We start from the raw sequence: 12,316 nt of genomic DNA on the forward strand, positions 1-12,316 counted from the left end.
GGATTAAGGGGATTATATTATTATTTGTTATCACTGAGGGGGGGAGGAAGGAGAAGAAACCTCCGTGGCTGGGAACTCTGCCTAATCTGTGCACAGATTAGCTGCCTGCCTGCGACCGGCCGGGCCGGGCTGCCCTGCGCCCGTCCCGCTGCACTGGGAGCCCATGGGTGACACGGGGTCATGGGCAGGGACACTCTGCCCCAGGGTGATGAGAGCCACCCCAAGGCTCTCAGTGTGCTGAGCTCATGGCCACAGCCAAGGTTTTCATCTCCTCTGGCCGTGGTGAGGGGACCTTGGATGGTTTGGGGGGATCTTGGCGGGCTCAGAGGGAGCTGGAGCTCAGCTGGGCAGCACAGGCAGGGATTTGTGCCTCCCTCAGCAGTGGGATGAGCCCCCAGTGACACCCCAGCATCCCCGGAGGATGGGGACAAGCTCAGCCCTGCTGGGTCTGTGCTGCTCCCTGCACATCCTGAGCCTCCCCGGCCTGGGGATGGAGGTGCCCCTGGATGTCTGGCACGGAGGGGCTCCTTGTCCTGCTCCAAGGGTGCAGAGTGCCGCACCACAAGGCAGGGGAGCTGTGGGACCACCCTGGGTGCTCTGGGAGCTGGTGCACTCATCTCAGGAGACACAGCTATTTACTGGCCCCTCTTTAAGCCTCCATCTCTATCTGCAGGGCCAGGAGTCCCCCCAGAACAGCCTCGCACATGCACATCTTGAATTTTCCTTCCCCAAACCCCCAGTTCCCAGCAAGCAGGGGCGAGCCAGGCTCACACATGGGGTGCAGGCACTGGGAGAGCCCCTCTGCAATTTTCCCTTGCCTGGAGCCTGCAGCCAGCAGCCCACTGCAGAGAGCCCATCATTAGAGCCCCTTCCACACACCCCATCCGCTGATGGACCCACGATTTCCTTTAGTCTTTTATTTACACTTTATTGCTCTTGTTTTTGCACTGGCAAAGCGCTGCTGGAGAGCACAGAAATCCTTCAGATCTCGGCTGGCAGCAGAGCTCTGCCTAATCATAGTCATTATCTGGAAGCAGGTAATGGGCATCTTTCCCATGTTAATTTGAAAACAGAATCAGCGAGAGCAGGACACCGGGGACGGAGCCTGTTCCCAGCACCAGCCGCTCCCTCCGGAGGGTTTTGGGGTGGCTCCGTGGGCGTTGGGGTGTGGGTTTGGGATGGGGGAACACAGAAACCCAGGCAGAGCCACATGCCAGGCCTCGTGGCTCAGTAAATCGGGCAGGAAAGGGGCTGCTGGCCGGAATCCCGCATGAATGGAGCCCGTCCTTGCTGCCACGGCAATAAAATCCCCCGGCCTTGTTTTTTTGGCGGAGAGGAGGATGATGGTGGCTCTCCCTCCTCCCCGCGCCACCGTCAGAACTTGCCCCCGTGGCTGGGTCCCTCGCTAACAAGGACTCGTCCCTTTCATCCCCGGCGGCAGGAGGGGATGGGGATGGAGGTGAGAGGCGAGGATTTCTCCCGGGGCCGGGAGGGGAAGGCTGGGTGGCGTTGGAGTTTCTTTTGCTGAGATACCATTAACGAGTGAGCAAAGGTTGCGGAGTCTCCATGGAGACAAGACAGCAAGAGAAGGGAGCGGGTGTGCGCTGGGTGAGAGCTGATTAGTAAATGTCAGCGGCACAGCCACTGCCCGCGCCACGCTGGCGCGGGGCCGCGCCGGGCACCTCCGAGGGTACCGGGCACCTCCGAGGGTCCCGGGCACAGCGGGCACCTCCCGGGCACAGCGGGCACCCCGCGCCGGGCACCTCCGAGCGTCCCGGGCACAGCGGGCACCTCCTCAATGTCTCGGGCACACCCCGGGTACCTCTGAGAGTCCCGGGCACACCGGGCACCTCTCGGGCACACCGGGCACCTCCCAAGTGTCCCAGACACACCAGGCACCTGCCGAGCATCCCGGGCACACTGGGCACATCCTGGGCACCTCCTGAGGGTCCTGAGCATCTTTGACACCCTGGGCACTTCTCGAGCATCCCAGGCACACCAGGCACCTCCCGGGCACCTCTCGAGTGTCCCAGACACCCTGGGCACCTCTTCTGCATCCTGGGCACACCGGGCACCTCCCATGTGTCCTGGACATCCTGGGCACCTCCTGAGGGTCCTGGGCACCCCGGGCACCTCCCGTGTGTCCCAGACACACCAGGCATCTCTTGAGCATGCTGGACACCCCAGGGCACCCCACGCATCTCATCCGTCCTGTGTGCCCCCCCGGGTATCCCACGCACCCCTTCCATCCCAGGTGTCCTGTGCAGCACAGGTACCCGTGTGTCCATCCCAGGCACCCCTTGGGCATCATTTCATCCCGGCTGTTCCTGCACCCCAGGCACCCTGTGCACCCTGTGAGCCCCATTCCACCTCCGGTGTGCCACGAGTCCTTGCGCACCCCGGGTCTGTGGGAGTCAGGGATGCAGGACAAGAGCTGGGAGCACGTTCCCAAAGCCTCCTCACAGCTCTGCTGCTCCCAGCCCTGGCTCCTTTCCCGCAGGGAGCAGGGATGCAGCTGTGCCTGCTGGGAGAGGGGCAGTTGGCCAGGGAAGAGACATCCAAGGCTTCAACAAGCTGCCATCTCCTCCCTCCCGTGGAGAACGTCCCCTCTCCCAGAGCCTGCAGCACAGAGAGAGGACGAGGCTGGGCCTCCTGGATCCCACCTGGCTCTCAGCAGAGTCCAAGCCCACGCTGAGGGAAGCAGGGCTGGGATGAGGCACTGCTTTGTGCCAGGGTCTGCCTGGGCTTATCAAGGGCTTGGACACGGCTGGAGCCCCCCCGGGAGGGAGGTGGGCGGCAGGAGCAGCCTGGCTGCCCTTCCCCACGCCCTGGAGCACCATTTACCTCCAGCAGGACACAGGAAAGCACCTGGCAGGCAAGAGCACCAGGGAAAAACTGTCGGGGGGCACGGCGCTGGGGGGGGCAGGATCCTGCAGTTTAGCAGCTTTTATTCAGCAGCTATAAACAGAGCAGGAGAGATAAAGGTTGCAGTGCAGATACAGATTAGGTAGGTCCCTTGAGGCTGTGACACCTTGAGATAGAGGCAGATCTTCAAGGGAAGGGCTCGCTGGCAGCTTGGAAAACACGGAGCTGAGCGGCCTCCAGCAGCACCTCAGCCCCTGGCCCAGCCCACAGGGGAGAGCTGGGGCTGCCAGGGCAGGGTGGGGTGCTGGGGCAGTGTCCCAGGTACCCCAGTGCACCCACTGTGCCCCACTGCATCGCAGGCACCCTGGACATGCCGAGTGTCCTGTGCATCCTACGTACCCCACATGTCCTGTGCATCCCGGGTACCCCCTGTCCACCCTGTGCACCCCGTGTGTCCCATCCCACCCTGCCAGGACACACACAGGGCAGCAGGGAGCACCAGGAAGCGCTGACCATCCTGCAGAGGTGGGGACTCATGGAGGAAAGCGATGCAAAAACAGGGAAGAAATGGTTTGGGTAGGTCTGTGTGTCCATCTCTCCCAGCAGCACCCCCGGCAGGCACAGGCTGTGCCACAGGAGGCACGGACACGAGGGACAGGCACGGCTCACAGCAGTGACCCTGGCTGCTGGCTCTGCCGTGGGTTTGTTTGCTGCCTGGCAGGACCGCCGGTGATTTACTCCCTGTGGTTTGGTTTGAAGCAGGAGCACAGAGCAGGCAGGAGATGGATGTCTGTGCCATGCCCTTCATCCCACTCCCTCTTCCACATCGAGCCCACAGGCTCGGTTTGATCAGGCAGGGAGGCAGGATTTAATGTCCAGGTGCACCAGCAGAAACATGGAATGTCATGTGGGGGAATTTCTCATCAGATCTCTGCTCCTGCAGTTTCTGGAGGGCATCAGCATCACCCTGGCTCTGCTGAGGACAGGATGGGCTGCAGGACGCTGGCCCCAGTTCAATGCCACACCTGGGCAGGGCTCACAGCAAAGCATGGGTTTTAAGACCCCTTCCAGCCCAAGCCATGCCAGGACTCCGCTGCCTCTCTGCTGCGCTGGAGACCAGGGCAGGAGCAGGGCTGTGACCCCCACGTGCTGCCCTGTCCCTGTGGACACCCAGCGGGGCCCGTCCCCTGTCCCCAGCAGCGCTATTCCCTACTCCGGGCTCCTTTAATCCCTGACTTTAATTCCCAGCCTCATCAAGTCATCCAGGGAGCCAAAGCCAGCAGCACCCGGAGGGCTCCAGCGGCCATCGGCCCTGCCTGCCCAGCCAGGAGGGCGGGGGGCTGTCCCCATGGCCCTGCTGGGGACCCCCGTGAGGGGAACCTGCTTTGGGGGCTGGGGACACCCTCCCGAGCAGGGGCTGGACGTGGGCCGGGGGTCCTGGGGGTCATGGCAGGACTGGCACCTCAGGCTCCGGTCCCGGTGCCAGCCCAACACTGTCACTGTCACCTGCACCCCCTGCCCACCCTGCCTCTCCCCAGGGCCCCCGTCCCTCCAGCCCTTCTCCTGCAGGCCTGTCCCCTAACCCTGCATGCCTCGTCCCACAACTCCCACCCCGACCCCAAACCCCAGACCCCAAACCCCAAATCCACGACCCCAGATCCCTGACTCCAAACTCCAAATCCCAAACCCCAGATCCCACACCCCCGCTCCCAGGGCCGGCGCCGCCGCCCCGCCCTGGTGTGACACCCCCGCTCCCCCAGGTGGAACTTTCCTCGCAGGGCGGGAGACCATAGAGGCGAAAGGCCTCATCAAAGCGGAGCTCTCCGGGGGAGGTGCGGAAGTGACAGAGAGCCCTTTCCTCCAATGCCACTTGGAAGAATATCAAGTTATGGCTTTCGTAATCAAACAAAAGTATTTTTAAGATGTCGTAATTGTGATTGGTGGCGCGGTTTTCTCCTCTGTCCCTGTAATCTCTCCCCAGACTGCCCAGGGTTCCCCCCGTCTATGTCCCTTCATGGTACACTTCTCTTTATTTACTCTCTTTGCGCGGCCGGCTTGGGTGCGGTTCTTCCGCTGCGCCAGCTCCGTACGAAAGTGGCGTAGGACGGCTTTGACGGACAGCGAGCCGCAGCCAATGACGCGGCAGCATCGGCGGGCGGACAGCCAATGGCGCCGCGGCGCGGCGGCCGGGAGAGGCGGGGCGAGGGCCCGGCGGGGCAGGGAGGGGGAGCCGTGGAATGGCGGACGGGCGGGCCGGCCCGCCCTGGTGGTAGTGAGACCGGGGGCGCGGAGGGGACAGCCGCGGACAGGGTGAGTGCGACAGGGGCAAGCGAGCCTCCTCAGCCCCCCCCGGGCCGTCTCTTCCCGGGAGAGAGAGGCAGAGGCGCTGGAGTGGGCCGCAAGGCCCTTGCCAAATAGTGGATGCTGAGGTTAAAGCGGGCGGTGTTTCCTGCCACATAGTGAGCCGGTGCTGCCCGGTCCCGGGCGGGGTTTGGGGGGCTCCGTCCCGGTCCGGGGCTCCGTCCCCGGCCTGACACTGCCCCAGCCCCGCCCGGGGCCGCGGTTCGGTGCGGGGTGTGCAGCCGGGCCGGGCTGGCCCGGGGGGATCGGGCGTAGGGGTGGGCTGCCCGGGTTGCTCCAGCCCCGCGCTGGGTGACCGAGATATCCCTGCGGGGCTGGCCCGGGCCCGGCCGGTCCCTGCTGCCCTGGGCTCGTCCCGCAGCTCTGGCCTAGCGGGGCACGCTGGGCACCCAGGGACCAGGGCGGTGCTGCAGGGCCCCTTCCAGGGGGAGCAGCGCGGGGAGCAGAGGGGTCCCTCCCTTTGCAGACACTTGCTGCCCGAGTGTGACATTGGGACTTGTGAGAACCTCTCTGTATCTGTGCCCAGAGCCTGTCTGGGTGGGAGCTGGGTGCCCTCATTGAGGGAATCCTCTCTGTCTTGCCTGTGTTCCAGCCCCACTGCTGGGTGCACCCCTCGATCTGTCTGGGGACACTTAGTTTCGTGTGTCGCCCCTTGTCTATGAACCATCCACAGCACATGAAATCTACAACTGCTTGATGTCACCCCCATGGGTGCTGTAGCGTGCTTAGGGAAATGTGTTGGGGATTTTTTTAGCCTGAAAAAAGCTTGGGTATGGTTGGATAGTTCGGGTTAGTGCACTGACCTCCTGGTGGCCTCAGACTGTATTTCTTCTAGAGAAGAAATAAGTTACTTTGGAATGTCCTTGAGGTTGTACCTCACCAGTGTTCAGGTTACTGTTGGGGTTACTTTGGGATACAGGTAGTCTGAGAAAGGTGAGGGTTGCAGCTTCTCCCTGTTAGCTGTCACTTGACTTCAAGGACCTTCCCGTGGTAGGATTTTTTATTTCCCTGTCAGAGTTTCACATTTGGCCTTGCTGTTTTGCTTTCTTTAGAGGCAGCAACAGAATTGGGCACCTCTCCATAGGTCAGAGCACTGGTGGGGTTCAGGGATGTGCTAATGCTGGGAGTTCAGCACTAGGAAGCATGGAAAGTCTTAAATCTTTCAGCACCGCAGATGCTGGTGGACATGAAATTCTATTAATAATGATTAAAAAAACTTCTGTTAAATACATCAGCTGCAGGCAGAGTCATAATTGATGGAGCCCTCCGTAACCCTCACACTTTTGTGTCCTTCCTTAAGACTCGTGAGAGGGAGAAGTTGAAATTAAAAGATGTTGTAAGCCAGCTCAGGGGTACGGATGTGCCTTCCTGAGACAAAACCAGTGCAGTAATGTTGCTTTTATAGAATCATGGAATGGTTTGGGTTGGAAGGGACCTTAAAGACTCTGATTCCAGCCGTGCCCGGACAGGGACCCTTCCACAGGCCTGGGAAGTCCCTCTGTATGGGAAGTACCGAGTCTTGCACCCTCGGTCACATGAGGAAGGGCAGCAGTTATGTTTTCCACCCATTTTCTGCATCTGCAGGCTCAGTGGCTGCTGAACAGGAATTTGTGCTGCAGGAATTGGGAGCGCGGCGTTGCGACACTTTTCATTCTGATTTGTCCCTTGCTGACCTTGAGTGGGCTTTGCCATAGAAACCAGCTCGTGGTTGAGTCCCAGGCTGAGTTAAAAACAAACCAGAGCCACCATCTCCCCTCGAGAGCACAGCCACTCCAGGAGGGATTTGGATGCCCCTCGTGTCCAGAGCGTTATGCCAGCCCTGGGGCAGAGCTCGCCACACACAAAGTCCTGGGCACTTTGGGGGCTTTATTTCTTTTCAAGGAATGTGAATTTTGAGTGACAGAGCGTGACCTGAGCTTGCAGGAGCTGCCTGACACTGAGCTTGGCTCAAGCTGCAGTTGTCACTGTTGTTATCCCTGTGTGTGCTGGTGATGGTGGGACCAGACTTTCTGGGATTTACCTCCCAAAGCCTTGATTTCTGCACCATTTACAGCCTGGAGGAGTGGGTATAGCCGCTCCCTTGTAGCCCACCTGACATGAGGTGAAGCCTTGCTGTGCCTTCTAAGTGAGGATAAACTTCTAGGGGTGAACTCAGTGTAAACTTCTCCCTAAACTATATATTTTCTACTGGTTTTAAAAAGAACTGTGATATTTTTTTTGTCTTGTCTAGTAATGAGATCAAAAAGTAAATGTCCCAGATTCCATTAATTTAAAGAAATAAAACCTTTCTGATGGCTCATGCCAGTATAAAATTGGTTTCCCTATGACTAATGTGACACACCACACAGAAATGGTATATTTTTGTGAGTTACAACTCAGAAGGTATTTGCAGACAGTGATTCATGACAAGGAATACAACCCTTCTGATCAGTCCCCACCCAGTTTCTCAGCGTGCTTTGAATATATCTCATTCTTCAGGGCTGGTCTAGGAAAAGTTGATTTCATTCACCAATGTTAGATAATCACGGTGTGTGGGTGGAGGGGTTAAAACTTCAGTTATTGCCTCATGTGCATAAAGTTGCAGCTACAAATCCCTTTCCTGAGTTTATTTTTTTATATTTTTGTGGTGATAGAAGAACAAAGGTTGGTAGGATTAATGTTTTTCAAAAATTCAGGTTTTCTTTGACAGATTGTAATAAAGAAGATTTCAGCAAGTGTTAAGACTTGGCTTTAATCCTTCTAGATATTTTCTCTCAGTGGGTTTTCTGGACTCAAAATGTTTGATAACTTTAGATGCAAGGTTTTGGGTTTGCCTCTGTTTGGTTTGATGATAATACTGAGCCCTTGGTCATTCAGCTGAGCAAAATACGTTGCTCATGAGTCAGTCATAAACCAGGAAAGGGATTGAATAGCGATTGTGTTTGCATGTGCTGTGGATAAAGTTCCTGCTGTCCTCATGCAGAATGGGACACCAGGAAAAAACACTGCCAAGAGCTCCTTCTGAGGCTCCAGCAGCCACAACCGGCCCTGTCCGGTGGCTCCGCTCTGCCCTCGCTCCTTTGTGCCGTTTCTACAACAAATGCACAGGAAACAGCCCCAAAGTGACACACTGTGAAAACCCAGGAAGGCAAAATGCAGCTATTTTCCCAGCCTGTCTTCTGGTGTGTTACTTTTTTCAACAACACTCTGGCTGAAATGGGATCTGTAGTAAGAAATTTGTGTATTTGAGTGTTTATTCTCACTGTGCAAGGATAAATATTTGTGAGATCAGGGCCTTAGTTACCGCAGATTAACATTTATTTAAATACTTTAGGTATTTATAAACACGGGATTAAAAAAGGCATGTAGCAGTGGCTTCTGGGTAATAAGCAAATGACTGCTCAGAACAGAACCACCCTGGTGACATTTACTTCCTTTTGTATTTTTGCAACTCTGTGTAATAAAAAGACATGTTGGTTCTTTTTTGAGGATCGGGGGCAGATCAGGCTTCACTGTGGAGGGAGTGCTTGGTAGAAAGTGATCGGATTCAGGCCTAATTCTCATTTATATGACATTTCTTTTTCCATCTGAAGGTTTGCAGGATATTTTTTTCCCTGCCTGGGAGGCAGGAGGAGGAGAGGTCCCTTCCCAGAAGAACTTAAATGTGAACTTCCACATTATTTTCTTGAGCAAGCAGCGTGAGCTGCTAATCACATTCTCCATCCCAGCTCTTTCCCCACAGTAATGGGCCTGGGAAATAGTTCATCTAGATCCTACCCTAATTCCTGAAATTGCAGGAAAGCTCTCTGGTGTTGGGTTGCTGCTGGAGGAGTGCTGGAGCTCAGATATCTCAAGTATGCTTCTGCCAGGGGCTTTGGTGAAGGAATTCAGAGCACCAGGAACTCGATGGATCTCTCACAGATGGGTCAGTGGTGACCTGCTCTGTTCCCTCAGTGCCTGCTCTGTCAGCCCCTCTCCCCCTGCAGTACCCCAGACCCTTTTTGGGGAGAAGTGGTGCTTTAGGGGATGCTTTAGTGGTGCCCAGAGACGAAGGCGGGGGATGCCTGTGAGGCAGAGCAGTTGGCATTGAGGGCTGGAAATTCTGCCTGGGAGGCTGCTGCTGTGTCAGTGCTTCAGGTGAGCTGTTCCCAGGTCCCTGCTCACTTGTTGGTGGGGTTTGGGTTCTCCTGCAGAACTGCTGGAAGCAGTGCCCATCCAGAATGGGTCAGACACAGAGCCAGCCACTAAACACGGTTTGTTCTCATGCTGCTGTAAATCAAACCTAAACCACCAGTTATTCCTTTGGTCCATACTGAAAGTGCTCCCTAAGAGCTGAGCACTTCTCTTGTGTTTGACCATAGAACCCAGAACAGTCTGGGTTGGAAGGGACCTCAAAGCTCATCTCATTCCTGCCACAGCTTCCACAGGCCAGGCTGCTCCAAGGCCTGTCCACCTGGCCTTGAAGATGCAGCCTGCAAACCCTCTACTCAGAAGGGCTTGTTTTATGTGAATGGTGACAAATTTATTTGAACAGCTCCTTTGTGAAGCAAAGCCACACATAGATTTGAGATTGAAATCCCCTAATTGTGAAGTAGAGGGCATAAAAGGAAGTGTCCTAACATGATAAATATGGGATTTGCTGCCCCATGATCTCATGGATACATCAGTTAAGGAACTGATCAGACAGTTTAGGGAAGTGAAATCCATGAAGAACAGTTAAATGATAGTGTTTGTTACCACATGGTTTTAAGGTGCAATGGGGTGCTGCAGCATGGAAAAGCAGGGAGAACTCTCTGTGCTGGCCTTGTTCCCATGCCCTTTTCTGCTGCGTCTGATGCCTGGCCATGATGGAGAGAGTACATGGGGTACCTGGAGGCTGGGTGATCCAGTGTGGCTGGTCCAAAGTCCTGTGACTTTTCTTCATTCACTGGTGTTTCCAGCCATGTTCCAGAACAACCTGCCTCTTCCAGGCCTCCATTTCTCCCCGCTCATCAAACTGGGCTAATGACTCTGACCTTTTGTTTGTAAAGCAAAAGGAAAAGGATCAACAAAATACTGGAGCTTATTTACTATCATTACTGAAATGATGAGCAATGCCACTTTGCAGCACTTGAAAGAGGCTGTGCTCGTAAGATGCTGGAAATCCCTTGAGAGAGAAAATGTTTCAGATGGAGAAAGAGGAGCGGTAGTATTCCTCACATTTTCATTTCCTAGCACACTCCCCTGAAAGGCATGGAGGCACTATCCCCCTCCAGCCCCCTCCCAGCTGGGCACTTCAAATCGTGCTGACAAAATCTGCTGGTTTTGGTAAACTCCAAACTTGCTGGTGTCAGTGCTCCGAGTTCTGCATAAATTGTTCCCATGCTGTGGAGTTGTGCAAAGTCCTCTTGTTGACCTATTGTATTACCACTAATAAGATTGAATGTGGTTTTAATTTCTCATTTCCTCTTTCTCTGGATGTCCTTTTCCTACTACTTAGAGTCTTACTTCAGGTCTCTCTATAGCGAAAGTCTCTTTCTGTGGCTCAGAGAATGAGCGATGCTTTGCTTTCAGAGCGCTCCGCACTGGAGGGCTTTAAGTGGCATTCAGAGGAGGCTATCAGCCACAGTATCTGATGTATTGGTGTGGCTGCAGTTCATGCATGGAGTGCAAAAAATGGGATTTAATTGGGAGGGAGGGGGAATAGCGGCCTTGGCTGAATGGATGGGTGAAAGTTCCCCGACCACCCCTTAGCCCAGCGAATGGTTGAGTGCCTGCCAAAGCGGAAGCGAGTTCCCTTTCAGGCACCCTGCCTTTGTCACCGTAAGAAAAAGCACACACGCACTCGCATGGGTTTGGCCTTGCAGCTGCAAAAAAACCCAACCAGGCGAGAGAGAACCGTGCACACACCCAGATCCTGTTCTTTCAATACCAGCAGCTGCGGAGCCGGTGCTTTGCTGGAGGAAAGCACAGAGCTATAAACACAGCTTGTGGAAAACCTTTACCTTCTGTCTAGGGCAGCATGAAATCACTGGCCGCTTCCCTTCTGCAAGCTAAATTAAAAACGGCTGTAATTAACTTATACAAAATAGCCTTTTGGTTGCTATTGAGAATTCAATATTGTATCAAGGAGGTTACATCTAGGGGCTGGCTTCACATGAGAGGTTTCCATAAAGCAGCTTATTATAGACCTTGTGGTAAGCTTGGCTAGAAAGGCCTTCATCCTTAGCATGCCTAATATGGTCTAATCTCTCTTTTCCCAAAAAGATCAGTTCAATAAAGTGATGGTTCCCCTGTACTCCAGTACTGGTGTATTGCATCCAGCTCTGGGCCCCAACACAAGAAGGATGTGGAGCTGCCGGAGAGTCCAGAGGAGGCCATGGAGATGCTCTGGAGCCAGGCTGGGAGAGCTGCGGTGCTCACCTGGAGAAGAGAAGGCTCCCAGGGGGACCTCAGAGCCCCTTCCAGTGCCTAAAGGGGCTCCAGGAGAGCTGGAGAGGGACTGGGGACAAGGGCCGGGAGGATGGTACAAGGGGGAATGCTTCAAACTGAAAGAGCAGGTTTAGGTTAGATTTTGGGAAGAACTCCTTCCCTGTGAGGGTGGTGATGCCGTGGCACAGCCTGCCCAGAGCAGCCCCCATCTGTGAAAGTGCCCAAGGCCAGGCTGGACAGGGCTTGGAGCAACCTGGGACAGTGGAAAGTGTCCTTGCCCACAGCAGGGGTTGGAACGAGATGAGCTTTTAGACCCTTTCCAGGCCAAACCATTCTGGGATTTTATGGTTTCAAACACCCTTGAATAGGTTTGGATGGTCCAGAGCCTGGAGTTTGCACTGGAGATTACGTAAGGTGAGATCACTGCTGGGCTCAGAACATGCAAAATGGAAACAACTACAGCTTAAACTGAATATTTTTCTGCCTGTCCCAGGGAGATTTCACAGGCATCTGTCACCACAGCCAAGCTGAAACCTGACCCCTCTCTGTCAGACCAGGGGGGCCGATCGAAACAGTGGGGCCTTGCTGGAGTCTGCTGGAAGGTTGTTCAGTCCCGCTGGCTGCAGGGATGGAGAAAGTGAGTCCAGGGATTGTCATGCTGTTGAGCAAAACCAGAGGACTGCTCCTCGCAGCTTCCTGC

General features: G+C 55.4%; 1 protein-coding gene across 2 annotated transcripts in view; it reads left to right on the forward strand.

Annotated features, from left to right (window-relative positions):
* Positions 1-5,080: 5,080 nt before the first annotated feature.
* The window catches only part of WASF2 (WASP family member 2), a 32,078-nt gene continuing 24,842 nt past the window's right edge, over positions 5,081-12,316 (forward strand). Inside the window, exon 1 of one of the 2 annotated variants that reach the window (XM_059488627.1) lies at positions 5,081-5,175. The gene's annotated coding sequence lies outside the window, so the exon portion shown is untranslated. The remainder of the gene's footprint in view (positions 5,176-12,316) is intronic. The other variant, XM_059488629.1, reaches the window with a different exon arrangement.

Source organism: Ammospiza nelsoni, chromosome 25 (assembly GCF_027579445.1).
Source record: "Ammospiza nelsoni isolate bAmmNel1 chromosome 25, bAmmNel1.pri, whole genome shotgun sequence".
NCBI classification, from domain to species: Eukaryota; Metazoa; Chordata; class Aves; order Passeriformes; family Passerellidae; genus Ammospiza; species Ammospiza nelsoni.